The sequence below is a fragment of the Epinephelus fuscoguttatus genome, linkage group LG22 (assembly GCF_011397635.1).
Source record: "Epinephelus fuscoguttatus linkage group LG22, E.fuscoguttatus.final_Chr_v1".
Taxonomy (NCBI): Eukaryota; Metazoa; Chordata; class Actinopteri; order Perciformes; family Serranidae; genus Epinephelus; species Epinephelus fuscoguttatus.
The window spans coordinates 22,516,720-22,541,973 of NC_064773.1; the positions used below are offsets into that span (position 1 = coordinate 22,516,720).

A 25,254-nucleotide genomic window follows, 5' to 3' on the forward strand; every position below is an offset into this window, starting at 1 on the left:
AGTTGGTTAAACAGATACAGATACAGATAATAGTGTACTCGCTCATCCCTAGTAATGACGTACCTTAAAATAACTCAAAGTTCACTTGGTTTTACATGGGACACAAACACCAGTCTCCTGGAGGAAAGTCAGGTGTTTGTTTGACCCATTCACCACCCCAACCTGTTTCCATACGCAGACTTTTACTCTTTATACTACTTTCTTCTTAAATCCCATTAACGCGTTGGTCACATGATCGCAGCCTTCCCAATTTGTCGGTTATACAGACAATACTGGCTCACAATTACATGCGTTTCATACAAATTGTGGTGCCTCACTCTTTGTAGGTATACGTATGAACAGTGCATGGGAACAGCCTGCATGAAAGTCCAAACCCCACCTCCTCTTCTATCCCACAGTGTCATAAGAAATGATTCTCTTTATTCCCAGAAATATATGGAGGCAAACCTTTTGAAGGACTCATATATTGTAGACTTATAGAGATGTTACCCACCATCAGACAATGAGCCTGAGGGCAACAGCCAATATTCCCAGTGTAACCAGTGGATATCCAAGCCAAGGCTTCATCTTCTGTGTGCTGGTTATTGCTCACAGTCCAATTAACAACAGATGCGAGAATGGAGTTGGACTTGAATGATGATCTCTTCAACCAAAATTGTTTCACAAGATGCAAGGTCGTCGGATGATAGTTGATGGGTTCCAAGATTGTATTTCAGCCAATACGTTCTGCTTCTTTTGCTCTCCATGTGGTCTGCTTACCTGCGTGCAATCAAAGCCTGCTCAAATGTTATTGGTCAATACTACTCCAACTATAAACCATAACTATATATATGTGTCGTATACCACACAGCGAGATTAGTGGCTTAGTGAGGTATGTTGAGCCTACAGCCAGAGTGTCATAAAGATGGCTCTCTTTTAACCTGGCTGGATGGCCATTGTAACTTGCTGCGTGGCTAATCTGGTCGGTACCAGGTTTTGTTCCAAGATTCAGCTTGAAATGCCTTTCACTTATCAATAGTACATCCTTTGAAAATATTTTCAATTTAATATACTTTATTAATCCCCCTGAGGGGAAATTTAATTTTTTCCCTCTGTTGCCCATGGTCGGGTGCCCCAAGAGGTTGGGGGGGGGGGGGTTCAGTGCCTTGCTCAACCTCGGCAGTGCCCAGTAGGTGAACTGGCAACCCTCTGGTTCCCAACCCAAGTCCCCCCCAAATTCTATACCAGGAGTGGGGTTCGAACCCACGCGGACATATGTCCATTGGATCTTAAGTCCAACGCCTTAACCACTCGGCCATCCTGGTGTATGCGAATACACATATATACACATATATACACAAACACAGACGGCAACTGTCCTGAATCGTCAAGTTCTTTTTTACACCGCTGGTATATTACAGCTGATAGACTAACGATTAGAAAACCGACTGTATTGGTATTTATTACAGATAATATTCTATTAACATACTTAGTCTCCCTTTGATTTGGCCAAAAACTTAAATTGATTTCCACGTATCCTTCATTATGGGACAGTATCAATGTGCGTAAATACAGTTCTTGAGTTTCGATCCAGAATCAAATGACGCACTGAACATGCCATGTGACTCGTTTTATTAAACACACAGAGCCTAATGAAAGCCTGGGTTAACAGTGGGTTAACACATTTATATGTGGTTATCTGTTTATGTACATTACCCACCATGATGTTATGCACATACAGTACATGCAACATTTAGGGGACAAATGAGTTATAGTCATACTGGTAGGGAAACAAGGTTCGAATTTTTGATGTGCTGTTGAAAACCAATGAAATGAATAGACTTCTAGTGACTTGCTGATTGTGCTGCCTGTGGCACAAACTCAGGTTCTGGATCTCATAACCTATCCACATCTTTTAGGAAGACTTGAACACGTTTTCTTCTTGTCCCGCTATGACAGCTACATTCCTCATACTGCCACTGATAAACATGACATGCTAATATTCTACAGAATATCTTTCCTTCCTCCATCACTCCCTTCTCTTCTGTCTCCCATCCTTCTCCATGTCTCGCAGAGTTGGACAGCGATGGCTGGTTACACAGTAAAGTAGGACACCCTATGGTCCTGTCACTGCGGGTAAATCAGGTTTCGTATCCCGTTCTTACCCACGGCACATCTTTGCACCGACATATTGGCCTGTTTTTCTCCCCGATGCCGCTGAGATAAGATGTCTACCCCCAGGGAGAAGGCTGCACACACACACATATGCACACACACACACACACACTCAGACATTCACACTCATCCCCCAATGTCAGTTGAACCCCTCTTAGAAGGTGACAGTTTTTGTTTGTCCATGTCCTGCTGCGTTCTCCCCCGGAGCAGGGCTGACACTGGAGCAACGCGCCTCAATCATCCACAGTCATAAACAGAAAACAAGTCTGTGACATCAAATGGATAAGGAAGAAGAAGAGGCAGAGAGGAAGGAGGAGAGGCATAGACACAGGAGAAAATGACTTAAACAAAATATCCCTCAGGGGGTTTGGAGACTTGGGTCGTCAGGGTGATTGGAGACTGGAGAGAGGTGGTATCAGTTAGAATTTTCTGGAGGGCAAACTGCCTTACAGCAGCAGTCATTTCAGTCACACTGGCTGAGGCGCATTAATATTGGATTGTGCTGCACCTTGCCTCGACACAGACTGAGAGACAGAGTAAAGGAGCATTTCTATACTGTGCTGCACGGCGGCGATACAGACAATATTCTGCTGTGTTAAAGGCAAGGTTGAAGGTTATACAGAAGTTGTTTAAGAAGAAGCCATTTACGGTGATTTCGCTTCCAGTTTAGTTAAAGTCCCTGAAAACTTAACTTCAAATGCTGTGTATACTCTAACACTGAATAAGTAACAATCAAGGTCAAAGTTACACATTATTAAGAGTTTAACAGCTCAGCTTTTCTGTTTCCTCAGGACTGTGTGGGTGAAGTTTTATCACATTTGACTGAAAAAATAAACAGCCCCGCAATCGTCACCACGTTTTAATTCAAATTTAGCTAGACTCTGATTGATGCATGAAAATTGGAGACATCAACTGATTGTTTTCCATTTTCCATGATTTCAGGGCCTTAAATTTTTAGCACAATTTCATAAATGTAACACATTTAACTGAACCCTTTTAGATGTGTTTTTCCTTTTTTCATGTTTTTTTAAAATTGATATAGAATCTCTACTGAGTCAACACATTGTCACTCTGACCTCGTCACATATTGACGTTGGGTCATGGACTTTCCACGTCCACAAACGACGTGTAAGATACCCTGGGTGCACTGGTTGTTGACATTCTGGGACGCCGTGTCAAGTTCTGCTTGTTACATGCATTGTCTTCTCTCAGAGTACACTTCCTTTCAAAATAATTCAATTCAAATAAACACAAGAAGTTTGTGCTCTAGAGAAAGGATCAACACTCAGTGAATAACCTAAGCCCTATGATAAGCTAATATGGCAAGGCTTAACTATACAGACCAGTGAGCAGTGATAACTAACATGTCTTTGGGGTCATCGAGTGGGAACCTCCTTTCACCAGTGTTTTGTCTAGTTGGTCCCCCGACACCTCCAGGAGGCTCGACAGTGATCTCTGGCGTCCCAGAGGCACTATTTTGCTACAACACCACGACTTGAGGTATTTTTTCCTTTAACAACAAACACACGTGGTTGGGTTTAGGCAACAAACAGACGTGGTTAGGTTTAGAAAAATGAACAGGGTTTGGCTTTATCTTACAGGGTGCAACCACCATTCTCTCAGGTAAAAGTCAGTGTTTATTGGATCCTTTCACTAACCCTCCGGCCTGCCCCAGTTGGGGCCATAATTTTCATTGTTGTCCCGCCGTCTTTCCCCCTGATGCCACCGGCAATTGGCCACTAACATGCCAACTTTAAAGCAAGCCTTTTTTTGTTGGTATCTGACGCCGCAAGTCACTGCCCAAGCGTCGGATTTCGACCAGCTTTGGAGTGAGACCGGGCTCACTGAGCTTGTATGCGTCTTGTTTAATTTTAAGTTTTCGTAATCTATCATGATGGGGTCTAATCGCCAAAGACTTTCCACAATTCTCATACTTACAAGCACATGTAAATAAATTTTCTTTTCTCTCAGAACAAGGCTTTTCTGATCGAGATGTAAAGAGCCAGAAAAAGCACAGTGTATGCCATCCTCATCACTTTGGCATGGCACGTTGCTGAAACGGCTGCAGAAACCTGCAGACTACTGTTTGAGACGAATGAAAAAAAAAAAAAAAATATATATATATATATATATATATATATATATATATATATACATAGCTTTATACCATGGGTGTGTATTTGGCAACCTGTTGCTGTTTTTCCATGAAGAGTAGTGCCACATATCGCAGTTGCTTTTTACGGAGACATCTCTAAATTTCCAGTCAGGATTGTGCCCCCAAAACCAGGTATTTTAAGACAAAACAGGATCTTTTCCTAACCTTAACCAAGTTTTGTGTCAAAACCTAACCACACATAAACCACACTGTTGTTTAAACATAAAGTTTCAATATATATCTTCCACATAATAACATACAAATGTAAAGTATCCAGGGTTTGCAAGAACGTACAATGCCAACATTTATTCTGGGTATGTGGTTGATACATTATGTTTTTACACAGGGACATATTTAGGTACAAAAAACCCTAATAAACGTTGTTTCCAACTTAAGACCTTTTAAAATGTATGTTAGCAAGAGCCGACGGCCATGCTAGTGTATCTGTGACGCTGTAGGAGTTAGCCTGGTTCCAGACCATAGACCCCGCCCACTCAACTGAGTAGACTTGCATCTCTGGTCTGGCATACTGCAATGAATTTGCGATTTATCTCGTCCAAATGAAGGACGGACCAATGAACGCCGGGGGTGGGGGCGGGTCTAGCGATTAGCCAATCAGCGCCACGCTGATGTCAAGCTGTGCACCGGTGGGTAACTGGTGAGGATAGCAACAATGGCGACCGCTACAGATCCTACAGACCACATTAACGATGCTATCGAGGTATTTCGCCATTACTCACGTTAATGGAGGACCAAATTAAGGAAGCTGCTAAACTGGATTTAACGGCGATGCAGCTGGGCGTGCACGACGATGGAGACATTTTAAATGGGCGATGCTCGCTTGTTTTCGGCACCCCCGAGGCATGGATACTAATGACGTCAGATTCTGGGTGAGTCGTTGATCTCTACTGATTGCTTAGGGAAAAATCAAATTCCCTCCCCCTTGTAAATCGCCTTCAATGGAGGTGATGTCAGACTGAAGGTTCTGGGAGCTTCAGTCTGACACTCAGGCTAGGGCAGAGTGGTACTTCAAGCTAAGTGCTAACTTCAACAGTCTCACAATGACAACGCTTTATTCTTGATGCAGATCTTTGTTCTGTTTTGTCCAATAAAAAGTTCTTGTCAAAGTCTTCCAGATCTTCAGACCATCTCTCTCTCACACACACAGGCATCTTACAATAACTAATAACCTGTTTGTGTGTTTGCTCCCACTGACCAGCTCCCCTCTGTATGCAGTCAGTTAGGCTGTTGGTGAAGCGTGCCTCATATTTTCGCACAAGAAGCGACTGCAGATGCATTCTGGCTAATGGAGTCATTTAGGGGGAGAATGGTGTCTGTGTATGGTGCTTCTGAAGCTACCATGCTGAGGCTTGCTGGAGAGGACGAGACGGCGAGTAACATTACAGGGTGTAATTACTTCAAGCACCATTAGGAACACAATAACATCTGTGCTTAGCAGAAAACAAAGTCCGGCATGCTCACTGAATGTGTTTGTGCATGTGCCACTCGGTTTATGTGTGTCTGCACAAATAGGGAATCTGTTGCTGGAGCAATCTACTCATTACTTGTTAATCACTTGAATAGGAGGACCTGTTTGCTAACAAAGCGCCAGCTGAGGTAATGACTTGTCACTACAAAGTACTCTGCAGAAGCCCGCTGGCAGAGGCCAAAGTGCCACTGTGGATTCAGCAGGTACGACTCCAGCAGCACTTTGGTTCCCGACCCACCTTCACAGACAGGATACTGAGTCGAGTGCTGTGGTCAGTCTTGGGAAAGTTATTTTTTAAAGCAGTAAGTAAATATTAAGAGCAATTTTCATTACCCATCTTGACAGCTAACTGTTGGAACATGTGCTTCAAGTGTGTTTTACAGTGTCATTTCACCTTATTAAAAATAACAAAAATATTTTTCTCCTTGCTGTTAGTGGTATCAAGCCATGAAAATAATTTAGCTTTTATTTGCCAGATTTTCGAGATGTCCCCTCTGAAAGCTGTGTTTCAACTCCCATTAAACACTGTACTTTATATTGACATTAACAAACAAAGTGTATTGAAACTGGATCAGACCCATCGTATTGTGATACGATGGTTCGAATGGTATCTGAAAAGTAATGCACATGGTTTGTATGATATCTTACAAATAAGCACCCCTGCCGGTGAGGTTATATCTAGACAGTTGAGCGTTATCATGTTACATTGCCCTATAAATTTAGCGTGACGACATGACGTGAGGTTGTGTAACTTTTGGTTTCACACAGGACACAAACAGTGGTCTATTGGGTTAAAGTCCTGTGTTTGATTGACACGGACCTTGTCACTCTTTATCATGGATGTATAAAGAGAACTGGATACAGCGTTTGAGGCAGGGCCTTGTTCATTCCTCTGAAAGTTGCTCAGTGGTGCATGAAGCTAAAAAAAAGTTTGACTTTCACTCAGTTTCTGCATCATTGGGCCCATAGATAGATGCACAGAACTTCCACCAGCCAAACAGCTAACTTCCATTTTACCCTTCTGCTAACTTAAATAGGGATAAAATTATTTAATCATGCCGCTCGTCTAGACTTTTGAAATATTATCTGACCAAATGGATCAAATCTCGATAGAGAAATGACAGTTTGTGGGAGGTTGTGGCACTTTAAAAAAATGTAGGCACTGATTTAATGCCGTCTTTTTCTCAATACAAGTCAATAGAGAAAAAGTCTTTTTGGGCCCAATGGCACCACATGACGAACCCAAATGCACTATGTCACATTGGTTTCAAAGCCTGGCGCTGTCCCCGGGGGCCTGCTCTTTTACTACACCTGACTTCCTCCTTTGCTCCCATCATATGATGGACGACAGCCTTCAGCACATATTTCACATGATCACAGCCTCCTGATTTATGATTGAGTGGAAAATATACAAATAGTTAATGAAAGCAGCTTGCATGGATGACAGTAAACCAGTGTAGTGGATCAGTGCATCCCTAGTTTGTGGTGAAAATATTCAGTTTTCACTGGGACTGTTTATTCTGTAACAAGACAAGGTCAAAACCTAAAATAGGGTCGGACCGTGAGGGAAACGCTAGTGTGCTTTTACTTTGAAACTGGAAGCTGCGGCATATAACCAGTCACATACTTTACAAGACTTTGCGAAAGTTAAATTAAAGAACAGTAAACTTAGACACAGTCACACAACAGAAGTGAGCTGCTTTCTTTGGAGCTTCTCTCCCCGATCGAGTTCCTTTTTGCTCCATTCAACACAACCCTACCCTCTTCTGCACCAATCGGGGATCTATGTCCCTGTGCGACTGGTGGAGGCTCCGCAGCCATCCGTTACTATAAGAGCCAAGTTCCGCCAACTACTACAGTTTGTAAAGCATCCTGTCTGCACAGATTATCAAAAGTGGAATTTTGTCATTGTGGTGGCCCCTGTTTCGACACTGTATACACATAATATTGATTTCACTTTCAAGCAGTACCTTATCTCCACTTCCTCCTCACAACAGCTTTCCGAATATCTGTGCTTTTGACATTGAAGCACGCAACAGTCAATGATATTTAAATCAATTTAAGGCTTGTGTAACCTTAACAAACCTCTCTTTCCTCCTTCCAAAACTGCCATTCTGACTGCAGCTGGCTAGGTAGCTAGGTAGTGTACTAATTGCACCATGCTATCATGCTACACTGGTTACAGAAAATGAGGAAGACAGTAATACAGCACTGTCAGCGTCCACAGATCCATCAGCCTATCAGCATCTATTCATTTAGGAAGACACCAACACTTGCATCATCACTCACTCTGATGAATAATGGTGCAACTTCATCACTCAGTCACTCAAGAACAGACTTTTGCATTTAAATGGCCAGCATGTTGTGGTTCAGCCAAAAAGTAGTTCCAATAAAAACAGTTCCAAGTCCATACTACATAAATGTTAGGGTTTCAGCTTTGCCTTGTGCTTCCTGTTTCCCCTTCCTAGTGTCTTAAGGCCCATTTATGCTCAACGTTAAATACGGATCCAGATACGGACAGAGCCTTCTGTCCGTGCTCTGCATTCATTTCGTCCGTATTTCTGCACGTTCCCATAAAGCTTACGGATACGGGCCAAATGGAGCAGTACCACCAGGAACCGTGGGGGCAGTGTTGCTGTCACTACCTGATACTTAGCTCTAGTGAGACACGAAGAAGAAATAACAATTCAATTTCTCTCATCGGCAGTACTAAAGAAAATAATTCTCCGTCCTCCAGTTGCAATGTATTTAACAGCCTCACCGACCACCGCCTCCGTCAACGCTGCCTCTGTTTTTGTCATTTATACAAGAGGTACATTATCAACATCTCCTCCACAGTCGCCATGTTTGTTTTTGAGTTTGTTGTTGTCATAAACTTTTGACTCTGGGCTGCCTCCTGGTGGATATATTGGTTAACATCCATGCCAATGTAAAGGATGCATGGAAGTATGTGGGCAGTGACGGTAACATCGTTTGAAACGGACGTATACATTTTCGTACGTAAAGGGAGCATAAATGAGCCTTTATGTTTGCTTTCAGTCTGTCTCTGTGTGTTTGCTGGGCATGGCCTTCTGGTTCCCTCTTTCTGCCAGTCCTCCTGAGCGCCAGCAGCTGCTGAATCTCCACATCTGGACCTCACCTACAATCAAGCCACTGCAGTATATAAACCACAGCTCAGACATCCAGACTCTACCAGATTGTTCAGACTCCTCCGCGGTACAGACATCAAGACCAACTTCTAGTTTTTTGACACTCTGTCTTTTTGTACTTTGGGACATCAGTTCACAGTCTGTTCTGTGTATCAGGTTCATCACACCAGTCTCAACCATAACTCACCACGTCCAGCCTTGCTATCGTCTTCTGCCTCCAGATTTGGACTGCTCTGCCTTCAGCTAATCTGCCTGCTATACTTCGCCATTCTCTGCCCACCTCAGCCATCATTTCATTCAAGCCTTCAGCTCCCCTTCTTCAAACTACAATAAACTACCTTTAACCATTCCCCGTTTCCTGGTTGTGTTTGCCTTTTGGGTCCTAAGTTGGATTGCCACAACAATAAAATTCTATTATTTTTTTTTCACTATACAAAAGAATAAACATACCTTATCATTTTATACTAACAGGAAGAGTAAAAATGCATGCAACATCCAATGTCAATATGCAACTCTGGAGTGCCAATTCAACTTCACACGTTTTATGTTTTTCTTAAGATTTGACACTTGATTTTGATTTTCTTGAAGCTGTTTCTTTGCAATTTGTTTTTTGTTTTCAGCTGGGGGCAACTCTCCGGTTTCCTTTATACATTGTATTGTGTATATTATTGGCAGCGCACTTAAAAATGGACCATATTTAGTTTGTATGTGGTATATTTTATTTTGTTGCTTTTCCATTGTGAATACACTGTATGGATGAGGGGCTATGGTGTTGCATCCCAAGACAATCCTGAAGACACACTAAAATATTTATGTCTAATCAGAATTAAAGGACTTTCTTATTGATTATTTATCTGCTACAGGGACCAATTTTCTTTCCAACTGACATGTCTGACTGACTCTTCTACTGTATATATCGATTATGTTATTAGAGCCCCTCCTCACACACAGCTTGGATTTATTTTGATCATCTCTACATAATAACATATTGACATGTTTTATTTTGTGCATGTGATTCTAAAGCAGTGTTGTTACACTATAAATGATTGCTTGTCAGGGTCAGGAGACAGTTTCCTAATGACTGGAAGAATCATTAGTTGTTCAGTCATTAGTAATTGCCTTGTTTTCTTTGTCTATTGATGAAACACTTTAACACTAATTATTATGAACCAACTTTTTAAATGTGTTTGTCAAAAGGATTTATTTTTAAACAGCAATAAGATCATATGACAAAAAATGTTCTAGATTCTACACTTTCAGTTCAACATATCATTTGCAGGGCATTGTCAGGCACTGTTTGTATGTAAACCTATGAAAAGCAATGCACCAGAATTTGTATTTAACCCATGTAAACAGAAAGGCTGTGATCATGTTGATGGGTTAAACAAACCAGGATGTTCCTCACAAAGCAGGTTTAGTGAGAACTCAGAGTCTGTTAACCCTGAAAGAGAGTTTTCCTTTTCAAAAAGGGAGGTAACTCAAACCAGAGAAAGAGGGGTAACTCTAGCCTGTTTCAGAGAGAGAGGTAACTTAAGCTCTCGGTCAGTTACCGTAGTAACAGACTCTATGAACCTAACCTGGTCGGAACCAGGTTTTTCTCAATGAACCTCGAGTTTCTCTCTGTCTCCGCCCTCTTTCAGAGCCACACACTCCATTTGATTTCCTCATTCATTCAGTCAGCAGGCGAGTTTTGGTGTAGCCTAGTTCTGCCCTCTGTCATTTAAAAAATCAGTCAGTATATTAGAAGTCCATTAGGCACAGTAGGTGGCGACTTTTTTCACTAACATGGCATGTCCTTTTGATAATGATTCTGTGGATGAAGGTACAGCATTACAGCGCAGAGAAAGGCTAAATATTCGTTGGGAGATGGTTATCAGACCACGCATAGATGTTCTAGCATTTCCAGACAATTATATTTTTGAGCTGTACCGTTTCACGTCACAGTCCATCATCTACACACACAACCTAATCCGTCCTTACATTTGCAACATTACCAATCGTAGTCATGCTCTCACATCCCAGCAGATATTGTGTGTTGGGCTGCGTTTCTTTGCAAATGGAAGTTTTTTGTACAATGTTGGAGATGCTGAGCACTTGAGTAAGGCAACAGTACGCAGGGCGGTTAGAAAAGTGTGCTCGTTTTACGGGCATCTGCCTTCTTTCTGTTGGCTCAGTAGAAGACTGTGTTAGTTTAAATAGGCTTAATTATTTAACAGAACATGATATAGATGAGAAGACATTTATGTGTGTGAAAACAGCATTATGTTGGGGGTAAAACAACTGCACAGTCAAACAGCCACTTAATATTTACTTTACAATGTATAGCGTGATCAAAATGAGGTACCCCCATGAGATTATGCCGAGATCTTACCTGTTTGAACAATGTTTTTACATTTCATCCTAAACTGCTGCCAAGTGCGCTTCTCCCCCGTGGGATTGCTCCTAAATGAAATAAATTAATAGGCTACCATTCAAGCAGTTTTCCCCTGTAATATTATTATGATTGCGAAGGACTACATTTAAACTTGTGCACTGACCCGAGCAGCAATGTTCTCCCACGCCATCTCCCTCTCTTTTGCAGCTGCAGCGGTGTTGCACTTCTTTTTGAAAACGCGTGCAAACTCGCCGTATGAGCGCATTAAGATTTCTAATTCTAGTGGGGTGAAAAACGCAGCCCTCCTCTTCCATATTGCCATGGTGATTCGTCGAATCGGGGCTCCATTGATGTTGGCTTTTTATAGTTGTGGTGCACACCCTTAACTCCAGGTGAAACTACTCCGAGTTGATTAAACTGATTCAAATCAGCTGTTCTGGAACCGGAAACTCAGAGTTTCCTATCTCAGAGTAGATCAACTCAGAGTTCAGGATTAGACTCAGAGTTTGTTGAACCTGCTTTGTGAAACGGACCCCAGGAGACGCGTGTTCATGTCTGTGTAAAACCAAATAAACTTTGAGTTAATTTAAGGTGCATCGTCATCATATTTCTTAACTGTACTTTGAGTACCTAATTTTGTGTTAAGCAAGTAGCATTACAATGCCCAACCATGTGTCTTTTCCTGAACCTAACCTACATAACTTAACGTGAAGTACATACATTTACATGAAGTATCTAATGTGACAACATTCAACCAAGTTTCTTTTCCTTAACCTAAGTTACGTGACTTTACTCACCTAATCTTAACCTGCATAACTTAACTTGCCTAAACCTAACACATGTAACTTCACATTAAGTACGAAGCTTTATGTTAAGTATCTACTGTCACAATGCCCAACCATGCGTCTTTTCCTGAACCTCACCTATGTAACTTAACGTTAAGTACATAAATTTACTAATGTGACAACATTCAACATTCAACCATCTTTCTTTTCCTAAACCTAAGTTACGTGACTTTAATCACCTAATCTTAACCTGCGTAACTTTACATTAAGTATGTAACTTTATGTTAAGCACGTAGCGTGATGATGCCCAACCATGTGTCTTTTCCTAAACCTAACCTATGTAACGTTACATCAAGTATGTAGCTTTACATTAAGCATCAAATGTCACAACGCCCAAAAATGTTTGTTTTGTCTACACCTAACCTATGTGATTTAACTTGCCGAAACCTAACCTACATTACGTTAAATATCTAATTTCACAATGCCCAACCATGTGTCTTTTTGTAAAGTTACATAACTTTATGGCCTAATCTTAAACTACGTAACTTTATATTACAAACTTTACGTTAAGCACGTAGCATGATAATGCTCAACCATGTGTCTTTTCCAGAACCTAACCTACGGAATTTTACATTAAGTACATAACTTTACGTTAAGTATATAATGTGACAGTGCTTAACCATGTTTCGTTTCCCAAAATTAACCTATGTAGCTTTACATTAAGTATCTAATATCACAATGCCCAACCAGGTGTCTTTTCCTGAACCTAACCGACGAAACTTTATTTAGCCCAACCTAATTTACGTAACTTTGTTAAGTATGTAATGTGAAAACGGCCAATGTTTCTTTGTCTAAACCTAACCTACATAACTTTACATTTAGTACATAACTTAACGTTAAGCACATAGCGTAATGATGCCCAGCCATGTGTCTTTTCCTGAACCTAACCTACATAACTTTATTTGGCTAAACTTAATCTATGTTACTTTATGTTACATGTTAATGTGATAACACCCAACTACATGTCTCTTCGTAAACCTAACCTATGTAACCTTAGATTAAGTGCATAGCTTTATGTTAATTATCTAAATTCCCAATTCCCAACCATGATTCTTTTTCTAAACCTAGCTTACATAACCTTACTTGCCTAATCTTAACTGACATAACTTCACATTAAGTACATAACTTTACGTTAAGTATGTGACAGTGCCATTTGTAGGGCGCTAATTCATTACATATCTTACGAACCACTGAATGTGCATTTCCTTATGATAAAAGGAACCGCTTTATGAGGATCTGTTGGCCTCTGTCATCACTGGTTGCATATGGCTACAGGTGAAATACTATAGAAAATGACAAGCCAAAGATTTTGACTTTTTGGTACAAACAAACCTCAATACAATTATAATTTCTTTGCAATAGTCCACTGAATTTAAACAGAAGCTTCCTTGAATTTTCCTTTTTTCTCTTCCCGTGTAACACTCAATACAACTCAGAAAACAAGCCTTTTCTGGGCTTTATCAGGCCGAGAAACACTCTAATATTATGGTGTTTAATCATGTTGTCACTTGTCCACCCCCACCATGTTGATGTGCCTATGTTGGTCACTTTACAGACGTCCTGTCAGGCCTGCAGTGACTGGGAACACTCTTCAATGTCATGCCAAGATAACGTGGGCCGACATTATTCTACTTTACAGCACGGTGTTGCTTTGGCAAAATCTAACTGCGGCAATATGTATCTTTAATGTACAAATAATACAACTGACATTCAAAATGATAGCACCACAGGCAAAACGTTTTCACCCCTAGTGCACACGTGACTAAACTTCCTCTGAAATGAATGCATTAATGTGGAGTAAATCACATATCCTAGCATTGCTTCCAGATCATTATTCAATTTGCACGATTAAGAAGATGCTGGCTGTATAGTTTTTCTAATTGCTGTATTAATGTGGATTCAAGAGCCTCTCCTTTTGAGTGTTGGCTTTTACTTGAAATTACCATAATAGGGAAAAATGGCTCCTGAAGGAGAGAAGAAAAGAAAAAGAGTGATTTCACAATGAGTTTCATGGGCTGATGCTGAAATCGCTAACACGGAATAGTCAGGACAAATTAGGGATAAGCGCTCAAATAATCTCTGAGCCCAACCCCACAGCAGTTTCTGATCAAACCTGTTTAATCTGCATTAAGTTTTCCACTGTTGTTTTTCAGAGACACCGAAGGAATACTCATCCACTTTCAAAGCCTGTTTCTCTTTAGCATTTGCATTTAGTTCCTTATGAACTAAAAAGAAAAATCAAGTGTCAAGGTGCGGGAGGGCAATGCCAAACAACAAAGGAATTATTCACAACCTGGCAAACGAAATTTGTTCTTATTCATTTTTAAGCATTAGTTCATTCTTGACCTTGCAAACATCAGTTTACAAGAACAATCCCAACTCCAGCTCCACTTATTCTGCAGTTCCAGAGCTCTCCACCATATTGCATAGTCCTCATCAGCCAACCCTGTCCCTAAATTATGTTCGTACATAACTAAATTTCTATCATGATAGCACTGTGGTGACAATGTAATCGCTGCCTGAATTATGGTTAGGAATAGGGCGGCTGTGGCTCAGAGGTAGAGCGGGTTGTCCACCAAAGGGAAGATCGGCAATTTGGTCGCCGTACCCTTGGGCAAGATACTGAACCCCAGTGTGTCTGGTGGCTGTCCCATTGGTGTGTGAGTGCATGTAAATGATTACTAAGTAGCAGGTGGCACCATGTATGGTAGCCTCGGTTACCATTGTGTGACTGTGTATGTGACTGGGTGAATGTGACATGTAATGTTGAAGCGTTTTGAGTGGTTGGAAGACTAGAAAGGTGCTATACAAGTGCAGTCCATTTACCATTTAGATTCACAGGGAGGTGGTCGGGGTGGATAGCGGGACTGACATCAGAATCCCATGTTTGCATCCAGACTCCTGTCTGTGTTTAGGTTTAGCACTTTGGTGAAAGAGCATTAATATAGCAGCAAACCACTATTTGCTATGTACAGGTATAGTGGAGTGATGGTGTCCTGAGCAACGAAAGAAGTCATGCTACACGTGTGTGTGTGTGTGTGTGTGTGTGTGTGTGTGTGTTGTAATCTGAGTTTTTCTGTGGTTTGTTGTGGTAGATAATCCGGCTCTCCATGTGCATATTAGAGAATGTGTGTATCCCACTGGGTAGCTCATTGCTACCACTTTGCACTGCACTTATACAACACTCGCTGATATCAGGATGGCTTGCAGAAGCATAACACCAACACTCTGGTTTCCCCCTGGTTGATACTGTTTCCTCTGTCAGCACTGTTGCAGTTGTTAAGCGCTCTTCGCGGAGTTAGCACTGTTAGCTGCTAGCTGCTGGCTCAGCAATCTCCATGTTGAGAACCGTGTCCAGACATTTCAAACACTCTACATTTCTCATAGAGCCACTTTTAGGGTAGGAAAAGGTTGTGATTTGATTAATAAGGTTGGTCCAACCTCCAGCCTCCAAGCTTGTCTGGCTTAGTTTATTCAGATGTTACACGGTGGTCTTCCATGTGAATTTTTCATCCTTTCTTTTCTAAGAAGAGCTTGACTGAACTAGGGCTGTAGTCTCCTGGTTGACTAGTCGATGTTTGGTCGCTATGCTCTCATCCGACCAAATTCTCAATAGTGGAATAATCGCCGTGTTAAGTCTGATTTATGGTCCTGCGGCGTACCTACGACGTACCTACGTCGTTGCCGTGACGCCATCGTGAACCCTTCGAACTTCTCCGTCACTCCATTTCGTCGCAGTGCAATTCACCACCAGAGCGGTAGGGGGCTGCCATCTCTAGTTAATTCTTCGTTTAGCTTCCGGCTTTTCCGGTCACAGTGAACAATAGCGACAAACAGAGAGAGAATCTTGCTGGAGTTGGAGTTGTTGGATGTCGAAGAAAGTATGTTAATACTGCAACATCTACATCGCAACAGAAGATATTTAAAGATGCTGTATGTAAGAATGTGGCCAAAACGGTTACTGCACTCAAATTCAAAATACTGCCGCGAGTCGTGTCCGCCCCTACAGATTCGAGGTTGCTGGACAGCGGCACGCTGGAGACTGATTTGTTTGCCCACAGGCGGCTGCCATAGCAGGGCCGCGTCGCCGCATCCGTGATCTTCGGTTTTCCAGCGGCCTGGTCTCTGCTGCTAACGCAGGAGGAGCCGGCTGCTAATGCTATGTACTGGGACACTGCTAATGCTGCTTGCTGTGTTGCTGTAGCTCAGTCATAACTGTAACTGATGCTGAGATTCTACTGGCTGTGTGACTGGTAGACGGCGGTGGGTGGCGCAACAGGCCAAAACACAAATTCAAAACATAAACATGATTTGCGGACTGTAAAAAATTTTTTAAATGCGAATATTCTGGCTGTACTATTGTTGTCGATGAGATCAGTATGTTATATGAACATTATTCCTTAGTCTCTGCGACCCATTAGGAGGATTTTACGACAATCACAGCCCTCTCGGTCTGTGCTGGGTCTGCGTCGCCTCGACGTGTAGTTACAGGGCTGCCAAGTTTCAGAAAATGACAAGAGTGAGACTTTAGTGTCATGATGCGTTCGGAAAAAATTTGGCCTTTTTTTTAACATCGATTTGGCCTGTTTTAACGTCGATTTATACCTTAAGACCGATGTCCTCACCTCCATGCCAGCGGCTCTCCCTGCACTGTGGCCTCCTAATGCTAGTTTTACAGTGGTTCTCAAAGTGGATTCCAGGGACTCTGTGGGTTCCTTTAGGGGGGTCTAAATTGACCCTTACAAGGTCTGTAACTCTGACAGTGTACAAATGGAACCAAATGGACCCATTGGGGTCCATTTGGTTCCATTTGTACACTGTCAGAGTTAAGGATAGCCCTTGAAATTTAGAATTTTGAGAAACACTGCTTTAGGGGGGTCTAAATTGATATTTACAAGTCTGTAACTCTGACACACACACACACACACACACACACACACACACACATTGAGACTAACGTTAGAGTCTCTTTTTCAAGTGTGAACTAGCCAAGAGAAGAGGCAAATAAATGTTACAAAGCTCTGCAACAAATACAGGACAATGATAGACTTTTAGCAGCCTTAAAACAGTACATATTAACTAGGAAACTCAAGGAGAAACAGCGAATCAACAGTGAACAAAATTGGGTAGTTACCTACCGTCCGTCTTCTAGCAAGCAGGAGAACGTCGAGTGGGTTTTAAATGTCGGCGCTGTTGTGTGTGAAAGAAAGTTAGAGATGCCAAGACCCGCCTTACGTTGCTTCTGACTGGTTTATATTGCGTGGTGCCTTCCGTGGTTGGTTAGATTTAGGCACAGAGGACTGATGGATTGGTCTGGGATTGGTTATCTCGGTCAGTCAATCAGAGTTACTCGAACTACGGCAAGCCGCGAGGACCAAAGTTTATTATCATTAAAAAAATAAATATAGAGTATTGAATGGGGAAATATAAGCATGAGAAATGTCAAGTGTGGCGTGTGGTGTGAGAATGGGTCAAATTGCGTGACTGTCACACTCAAAGCGTGACGCTTGGCAGCTCTGTAGTTACATTTTTTTTTTTGCATAGCCACTTACCCTACGATGTAGGTACGTCGTTGATTTAACGCAGGACCATAAATCAGGCTTTACTTTGATAAGGAGAAAAGTGCTACATCAATAGCTTTCCAAGATTAATCCATTATTTCCTGCGGCGGGGGGACAGGCTAAGTTGGACTTGCCCACCCTCACACTCAACGTCGTGGTGACGCAGATCTCCTGTCTGTTTCTGTGTACCAACACCATCTCCCTCAGTGGAAACAAAGCTTGTATTTACTTGTATTTTACAGATGAGAAACACTAAATTGTGAAGACAGTAAAGCCTCCACTAAATAGCATTTTAAGTCTTGTGTGTGATTTATCCTTCAGGGATTTATACTTCGGGATTTATCCTGGCTTCATATGAGCAGAGGAAATCTCTGCTTGTCACTAGGCTAATGTATACCATGTAAAATGCCATAGGCTGGCGCTAATAACGTTAGCATGTTGTATTTGCTTGGAAAATGTGTTTAGTTTAAGACAGTTGTTTCGTCTGTGAATTTTGTGAGTTGTAATGGAGCCAAATTACGTACCGTTACCTTTGTTACATGTTGCTGTTGTCTCTGGTTTTATATGAGAAGAGGAAAAGATCGCTAGACGCTAGGCTAATGTATACAATGTAAAACGCCATAGACTTGTGCTAATAAAGTTAGCATGTTGTATTGGGGGGGGGGGTGTCCAGATAAAGACAAGTGTTTGTCTGTCAGTTCTGCGATTTAGTGAAACCAATTTGCGCACTTGTGTACTTGAAATTGTCTCTATTAAGCCATATTTAATGTGAGTTTTGAATCAACTATATAAATAAAGTTTGATTTGAACCAGAGATATTGGATAAAGGAGATACCCCACCGTAGACCAATGTTAAGAATATGTTTACTCTTCTTGTCTCCTACGTGGGCGTGGTTAGCTCTCCCTCCAATCAGAGCCTGTTCTCCCTCAAATTATGTAATTATTATGTGTGACTTTAGTTGACCAAGATTTTCTCTGGTTGACTACAGCCCTAGACTGAACACACTTCAGCCCTCACAGTTCACGCCTGTTCTCTGCTGGCCACTAGAACCTGCAGCTTTATGTGCAGGGAAAGACATGTTGTGCCCAACAGTGTATTTATATAAAGTGATTTGAGAAAAGTACGATGCTTGACGACCTGGCAAGACATAGCCAGAGGTTTGTTTTTCTTCATCAGTTCTGTTAAGTCTACCTAAATGGTACTATAAATTTAAACATGATTAATAATACAGCTCTGTGTCACAGGCTTTCTTTTCTTTCCTTCAGGCTAAAAACAAGGAACAATTCTTTTTTATATCCCCACTGATTCATCCAATAACCAGTGAAGTTAAGCTGTTAAGCTCATGGAAAGCTCAGATAGATACAATGGTTTATACCAAACTCCAAGACATGATTTCTGTTACTGTACCAAAGGACCCGAAAACAACCAAATGCAAGACAGTAAAATATCTGGTTTTAAAGACAGACGGGACAGATAATCTATAAAAACGAAATGATGCTCTTTCTCCTCCTTGTATTATTTTTAATCATTTATTTATTTATTTATTTATTTTGAGTGGTATTATTTAATTAAAATGAAATTTATTTTGTCCAATTCGCCTGATTTGCATGTGTTTGAAGTGCGGGAGGAAACCGGAGTACCCGGTGAAAACCCGCGCAGCCACGGGGAGAACATGCTCACCTCACAGACAGGAAGAGGGCCAGGAGCTCCTGCTGTGAGGCCACAGTGCTAACCACTGAGCCACCGTGCTGCCCTCAGAAGATCTGTGATAGTTTTTCTACAGCACAACTCCGGTGAATCATGCTAAAAGAAACAGGGATGCAGGATGATATCGACATGTCATCGGTCAGTTATCAGCCATCGGTTATCAGCCAAATGTGTTGATATATATCAGCATATTGACAAAAAATCCAATGTCGTGCATCCCTAAAAAAACTTTCACAGAACTTCACTCCTTACCTTCTGTATCCTTTTGATGGTGATGGTGATGCTGCAGCAGAATGATTTCCTCATCCAAGAGAAGAAACGCCGCACACAGTTCTTCTTCTTCTTCGTCTTATTTTGGGTCAAGGTGTCACCTTTCAAGGATGTCCCGTCACTGTCAGTGATTTCCACTGAGGATGTCTTCTTCGGCTCAGCCTGCAAACTGACTGAACTGTCCTCATCTTCCCTCTGCAGCGCATTTTTAGCTGCAGCAGGCCGCACCAGGACCACACCTGATGGAAGGACTTGAGGAGATAATGTTGGACGGTGGCGGTCTGGATTGATGCTGGTGGTTCTATGTCTTGGTTTTTCCACGAGAGTCCTGGAATAGGAGCTGTGGTGGCCACTAGCAATGAATGGATGAGTGAGGACCTCAGTGGGAGAGATCCTCTCAGTCCCATCCAGTTTCAGCATGGCCTTCAGGAGATCAATATACTGCGCTCGCTCCACAGCCTCTGCTGAGTTTTTCGGCTCCAGGCGCAGGTGTTTCAGATCATCCAGAGAGTAACATAATAAGTTTAAGGGACTCCTGGAATTGCACGGTCCATAATACTCCTCTTGTGTCTTGAGCCTCCAGCTGTTGGACTCAGTCCTGGTGAAATAACACTTTGTCTTATGTCCATTATTTAGAAGATGGTCTGCCGGCTGACCCAGGATTCTTTTAATGTACAGCAGTACTTCATACTCGGTTCTTCCTGGGAATAGTAATTGACCATGGACAAAGAAAGCCATCATAATACCCAGTGACCACATGTCAATGGCCTCAGAGAATGGAAGGCCCAAAATAATTTCTGGAGCTCTGAAGTAACGGTTTTGTACCATCTTGCCCTGCTTGGCTTTGGAACTTTTTATGGCCAAGCCAAAGTCTATGAGCTTGACTTGGAATGGTCGTGTCCGTTGATCCACCAGCATGATGTTGTCCAATTTAAAATCTGTGTGGATCACTCCGATGCCTTTCAGCGCCTTGAGTGCTCTGGCCAGCTGTTGAATGATGGTGCTGACGTCACTCAAATGCATCGGGGCACAGTTGGTCTTCAACATGTAGTCGTACATGCTGATGTCCATCATCTCAAAAACTAGAGCCCTTCCATGTCTCGTGTTGAAGCAGCACAAAAACTTGATTATATTGTGCTGATCTAACTTGAGACGCTTGAACTTTTTCAACATGGCAATCTCCCTGTTGAGACATTCAGATGATTTTGGGATCTTCACAGCCACGGTTTCTTTCGTGTCCTTTTTCCAACATTTCAACACCGTCCCGAAACCGCCCTCTCCCAGAACCTTGAGGAACGTGTATTTGCTAGGGAGATGGAAGAGATCATGGCTGGGACGTGGAGATGAGCTAAATTCACTGTCTGTCATTTTGTTTTCTCACTAAGTTGAATCACAGTGGTTTGCTTGAAGTCCACTGCGTATCGCTCGGTCGATATATTTCTTGAAGTCGAGGGTTGTTGGTTGTCCAACTGCTATCATTAGAATCATCAGATCTACTTACTATGTGTCTCTTTGTTGTACTGTGATGTCATTAATGATGTCACCAGTTTTAAGTGTGAACATTCCGAGATCCATTCTAGGATTCAAATGCACACGAGTTGGGCTTGATGGTCAGTGACGACAACATATAGAGACTAGGGTTGGGATCCGGATCCGGTTCTTTTTTGGAACCGGGTCCAAAGATCCGGTTCCGGAACCGGTTCCATCACATTTGGAGTGACGGTTCCTGCAAACGGTTCCTAGATTGTAAAAAAAACCTGTCACGTTCATTTCCATTAGAGTGCGGCACGGGCCGCATATTTCTGTCGGAACCCGACCGAGCCCGACATTATTTAATTACTAAAGCACTGAGTTTGTGTCACACAGTTGTCATGGTTACAGGCTATTTAACAGGCCGGGCGTGCGCTGTTGGTGCTCAGCGGAGAGGGAGACCTCTGTGTTTGAGACGGGAGCGGGCAACAGGAGGTCCGAGGCTTCCAGCTCGGGGAGAAACATAACAAAATAAGATAAAATAGGAGACACCTGTCTCCCTCTTTTATTTAATTTTCAGCGTTTAATCAAGGCGGAGGCGGGCAGCGGAAGGTATGAGGCTTCCAGCGAGGGGAGAGATAGAAACAAACAGCCAATGTGTGTGTGTGTTCTGTTCAGGTGTTGGAACATAAATAACAGTGCCCAAGCATGAATGCATATAAGTATTTTTATTACATTGCTGTGGTTAATTTGAGGTAATAGTGTTACTGTAGAAATCAGAGAATCACTTTTTGTTGTTATATATTCTCAGGGAGATGATACAAGCTCTAAATCTGAAATACACACCACACACAAATGTGTATTTTCATCTAATTGTACTGTGCACTAGTGTTTGTATTTGTATGATTGCATTTGTGTTTATTATATACTTGTTTAAGTATAGCAAGTATAATGAATATAATGTAGGAATTGGTAAGAGGGATCGGTAAGAAGGAATCGGTAAATCCTAACGAGTCCCAACCCTAGTGCTGATCAAGTGTTCCTAAGTATTCATCCCTTAAACTGTGGATGATGGCGTCTCAGAGGCTGATTCACCATCATCCTCTGAGACACTGAGGCCTGCAGACAGTATAAAGTGAATTATATCATAGCAAAACACACTAACACACACTGGAGGAGTGTGTTTCTGTATCTTTGAGTATTATGGACATTAAAGCTACAGTTGGTAACTTTGTATAAAGATAACTTTTTGTCATATTTTCTGAAACACTCATCACGTCCACACAGTAGTACACGAGACAGATAATCTGTAGAAAAGAAATCATGCTCCTTCTCCTCCTTGTAGTGCTTCTAATGACATTTAGAAGAATCTACTGCAGCTGGATTTAAACAACCAGTCAGAGCTGAGGAGTCTAACACAGCTGTCTGTCTCGCCTCAGATGTTTTTTAGAAACATATTTTAGTGCACCGTTTAGCTGTAAAATGAGAACGTTTTGCTCTGGCTAGTGGGCAGGGCTTGTATTTGGCTTGACTGTTTCCATCATGACGGCCAGGTAAACTTTGTCATTTTATAGCTAAACGGTACACTAAAATATGTTTTGAAACCAACTGTGGCGAGAAATAGGCAGAGCAGTAGCAGAATCTTGATTCATATATTATCAGCGCTGCCTTGTGTGACAGTTCACCCTTTTATGACAGTCATGGGCTGGCTTAATTTGGCTTGGCTTGGTTTGGTGTGGGGCAGGATGCAGGAGAGAGTAGAGTCTCGTAACACACATGGCTTATTTGAGGGGAAGATGCAGGGTCCTTGGGGGTTGGCTGGCTGTGGTCAGTGAGATGTCACCATGGGCCGCCTGGCTTTTGGATCTACTCTGGAGCAGTTTAATCTCTGGTGCAGTTTGGCGTGGCACAGCACGTCTAAACTGACAATGGAAACACAAATTGGTGAGGAATTTCTGCAGTAACAAAACAATCTCAATTCAAGGTCCACTTACCTGCCTGTTATAGTGTGTTCGACTGTATCACGTTTTATTCAACAACAGATGTTTGCTGAAAGCACAGGAAGTGTAGATGTTCAAACTTTGCATTGTTCGTAGCACCTTTAGGACGTCTTGCGGATGTTGGCCCAAAAGTTGAGCTTCATAACAACGTTTTATAACTAAGTTCGGGAACAAAGACCACACCTCAATCTGTCAGTTTCCGCACTATAAGTATTTACTTATCTGTTTCCCTCCCTTTGACTCCTGATTTCTCCCATCATTCCCCCCACCTTCCCTACTTCCCTTGACCCTCATCCCCATCATCCATTTAAACTAATGCAATCTATAACTCTATTAGCTTGGTTTTTGTTAGTGAAATGATAATTATAATGATAATAGTGGACTACTGATAAAAACAAACACTGAAAGTTCCCTTACCTTAACTAAGTGTTTTTTCTATTGATTAATCCTTTATTGTTCAACTAGGTAATTAATTAACTAATCATTTTGTCTCTTGCTACAACGTATAAACTGTCTATAAAGGGTGAAAATAACTTGAAAACGATACCAGAATGTCATTAGATCAGGTAACTTAAATGTAAGCGTATTATTTTCTGAGTGAGATTGTCACTTTCACCGGTGGGACCTGGTAACCTGTATATTTCAGTAGAAGAGCGTGCAGAGCACCTCCAACGATGTAAAAAACACTGCTTTCAGTGCTTCACCGCACTCCACCATCCAAATGGACATCATAATAATGTATTGATTAAAAAACATCACATGGTTCCAGCTTTGAGGTCTGACCTCCAGCATGTGCGAGTCCATTAGTGAGTTGAAATGTGTGAGTGAAGGTGTGCGTGGGCGAGAGACGCAGAGTGAGAGATAAGAGGCTGGTAGTGGCTCCTGACTGAGAAGATGGACTGTTATGGCCTCATTGATCTAAATCTCTCACAGGGCACCCATTCCAATCAATACGGAGAGAAGTAGGCAACAGCACTGCTGCTGTTTGGACCACCGCCCCTGCAATATCTGCTCTCTGTGTGTCCCTCTATCTCTGCTTCTCACTTGCATTGTTTTCACACCACCCACCTAGTTCCCCTTAGTCTCTCACACGAGCAAATATTTCTACTTTTTTGTCTGGCTCTTGTTAGCTGCCCTGCTGTGGGAAAACAGCAATTTTTTTTCCACATTTGGTCACTGTAATTATTGGTATCATACAGCAGCTGCTGGTGTAACACTACCTACCACTGCAGCACCTTCACCTGACCTCACCTTCTCCCATCATTGCTGCAGAACAGTTTGTTTGTCTGCATAGACTGTGTTTCTGCTCTTTGACAAAGGTTAGGGGGGAAAAAAATAATGTCGGCAATGTACAGAAATCTTTCATACTTAGCTCCTGATTGGAGGAAATGGTTGAAAAGGCCAAATCAGGCCAATAATAATGGGAATATTTTGGAAGTAGGTCAATAACACACTTCATACAGCCACTAGGTCTCTTGACAGTGTGTGTGTGGGCATAATAGAAAATAATATAACTAAAAAACACGCTCTCATCCTTTCTTTTTAAGTGTGAATCTTTATGGAGAGAAAAGAGCTGCATGTTGATGCAAGTGTGTGAAAGTGTGTGTGTGTCTGTGTGAAGGTGAGAAAGGGACAGAGAGTCAATGCAAGTGTCGAGGGGACACAACAGCACCGTCATCTCCTGTTAGGAACTCTTTCTCTGTGTAAAGACACTGGTGAATTGAGGACAGAAGCCACCCTGTGTGTGTGTGTGTGTGTGTGTGTGTGGTAGAAGGTGTTTGCTGCTGTTTTCTCTCACCTTGCGTCTCAGGTAGGATGTGGGAATGAGATAGCGGCTCTCAGGGGGGCTGCAGACAAGCAGATGGAAAATAAATCAATGTGGAAGTGGCAAAGCAAGAAAATCAGGGGAGAAAGGAAAAACAATTTGGTGCCACCGCAGACAAAAGAGGCCGGAAAATCCCTCTTGTCTTCGTGGTCATACTAGACCTCACAGCACAGTGACGTACGGCCTTTTTGAGGACAGTCAGTTGCTCCTTTAGAGATTATTCAACACCTGCTTAAAGCCGTGGGTCAGCACAG

General features: G+C 42.1%; 1 non-coding gene across 1 annotated transcript; it reads right to left on the reverse strand.

The window, feature by feature from the left end:
• Positions 1-1,221: 1,221 nt before the first annotated feature.
• On the reverse strand, positions 1,222-1,304 carry trnal-uaa (transfer RNA leucine (anticodon UAA)). Its single transcript has one exon. It is a non-coding gene; the product is annotated as a tRNA-Leu (tRNA).
• Between the last annotated feature and the right edge of the window lie 23,950 nt (positions 1,305-25,254).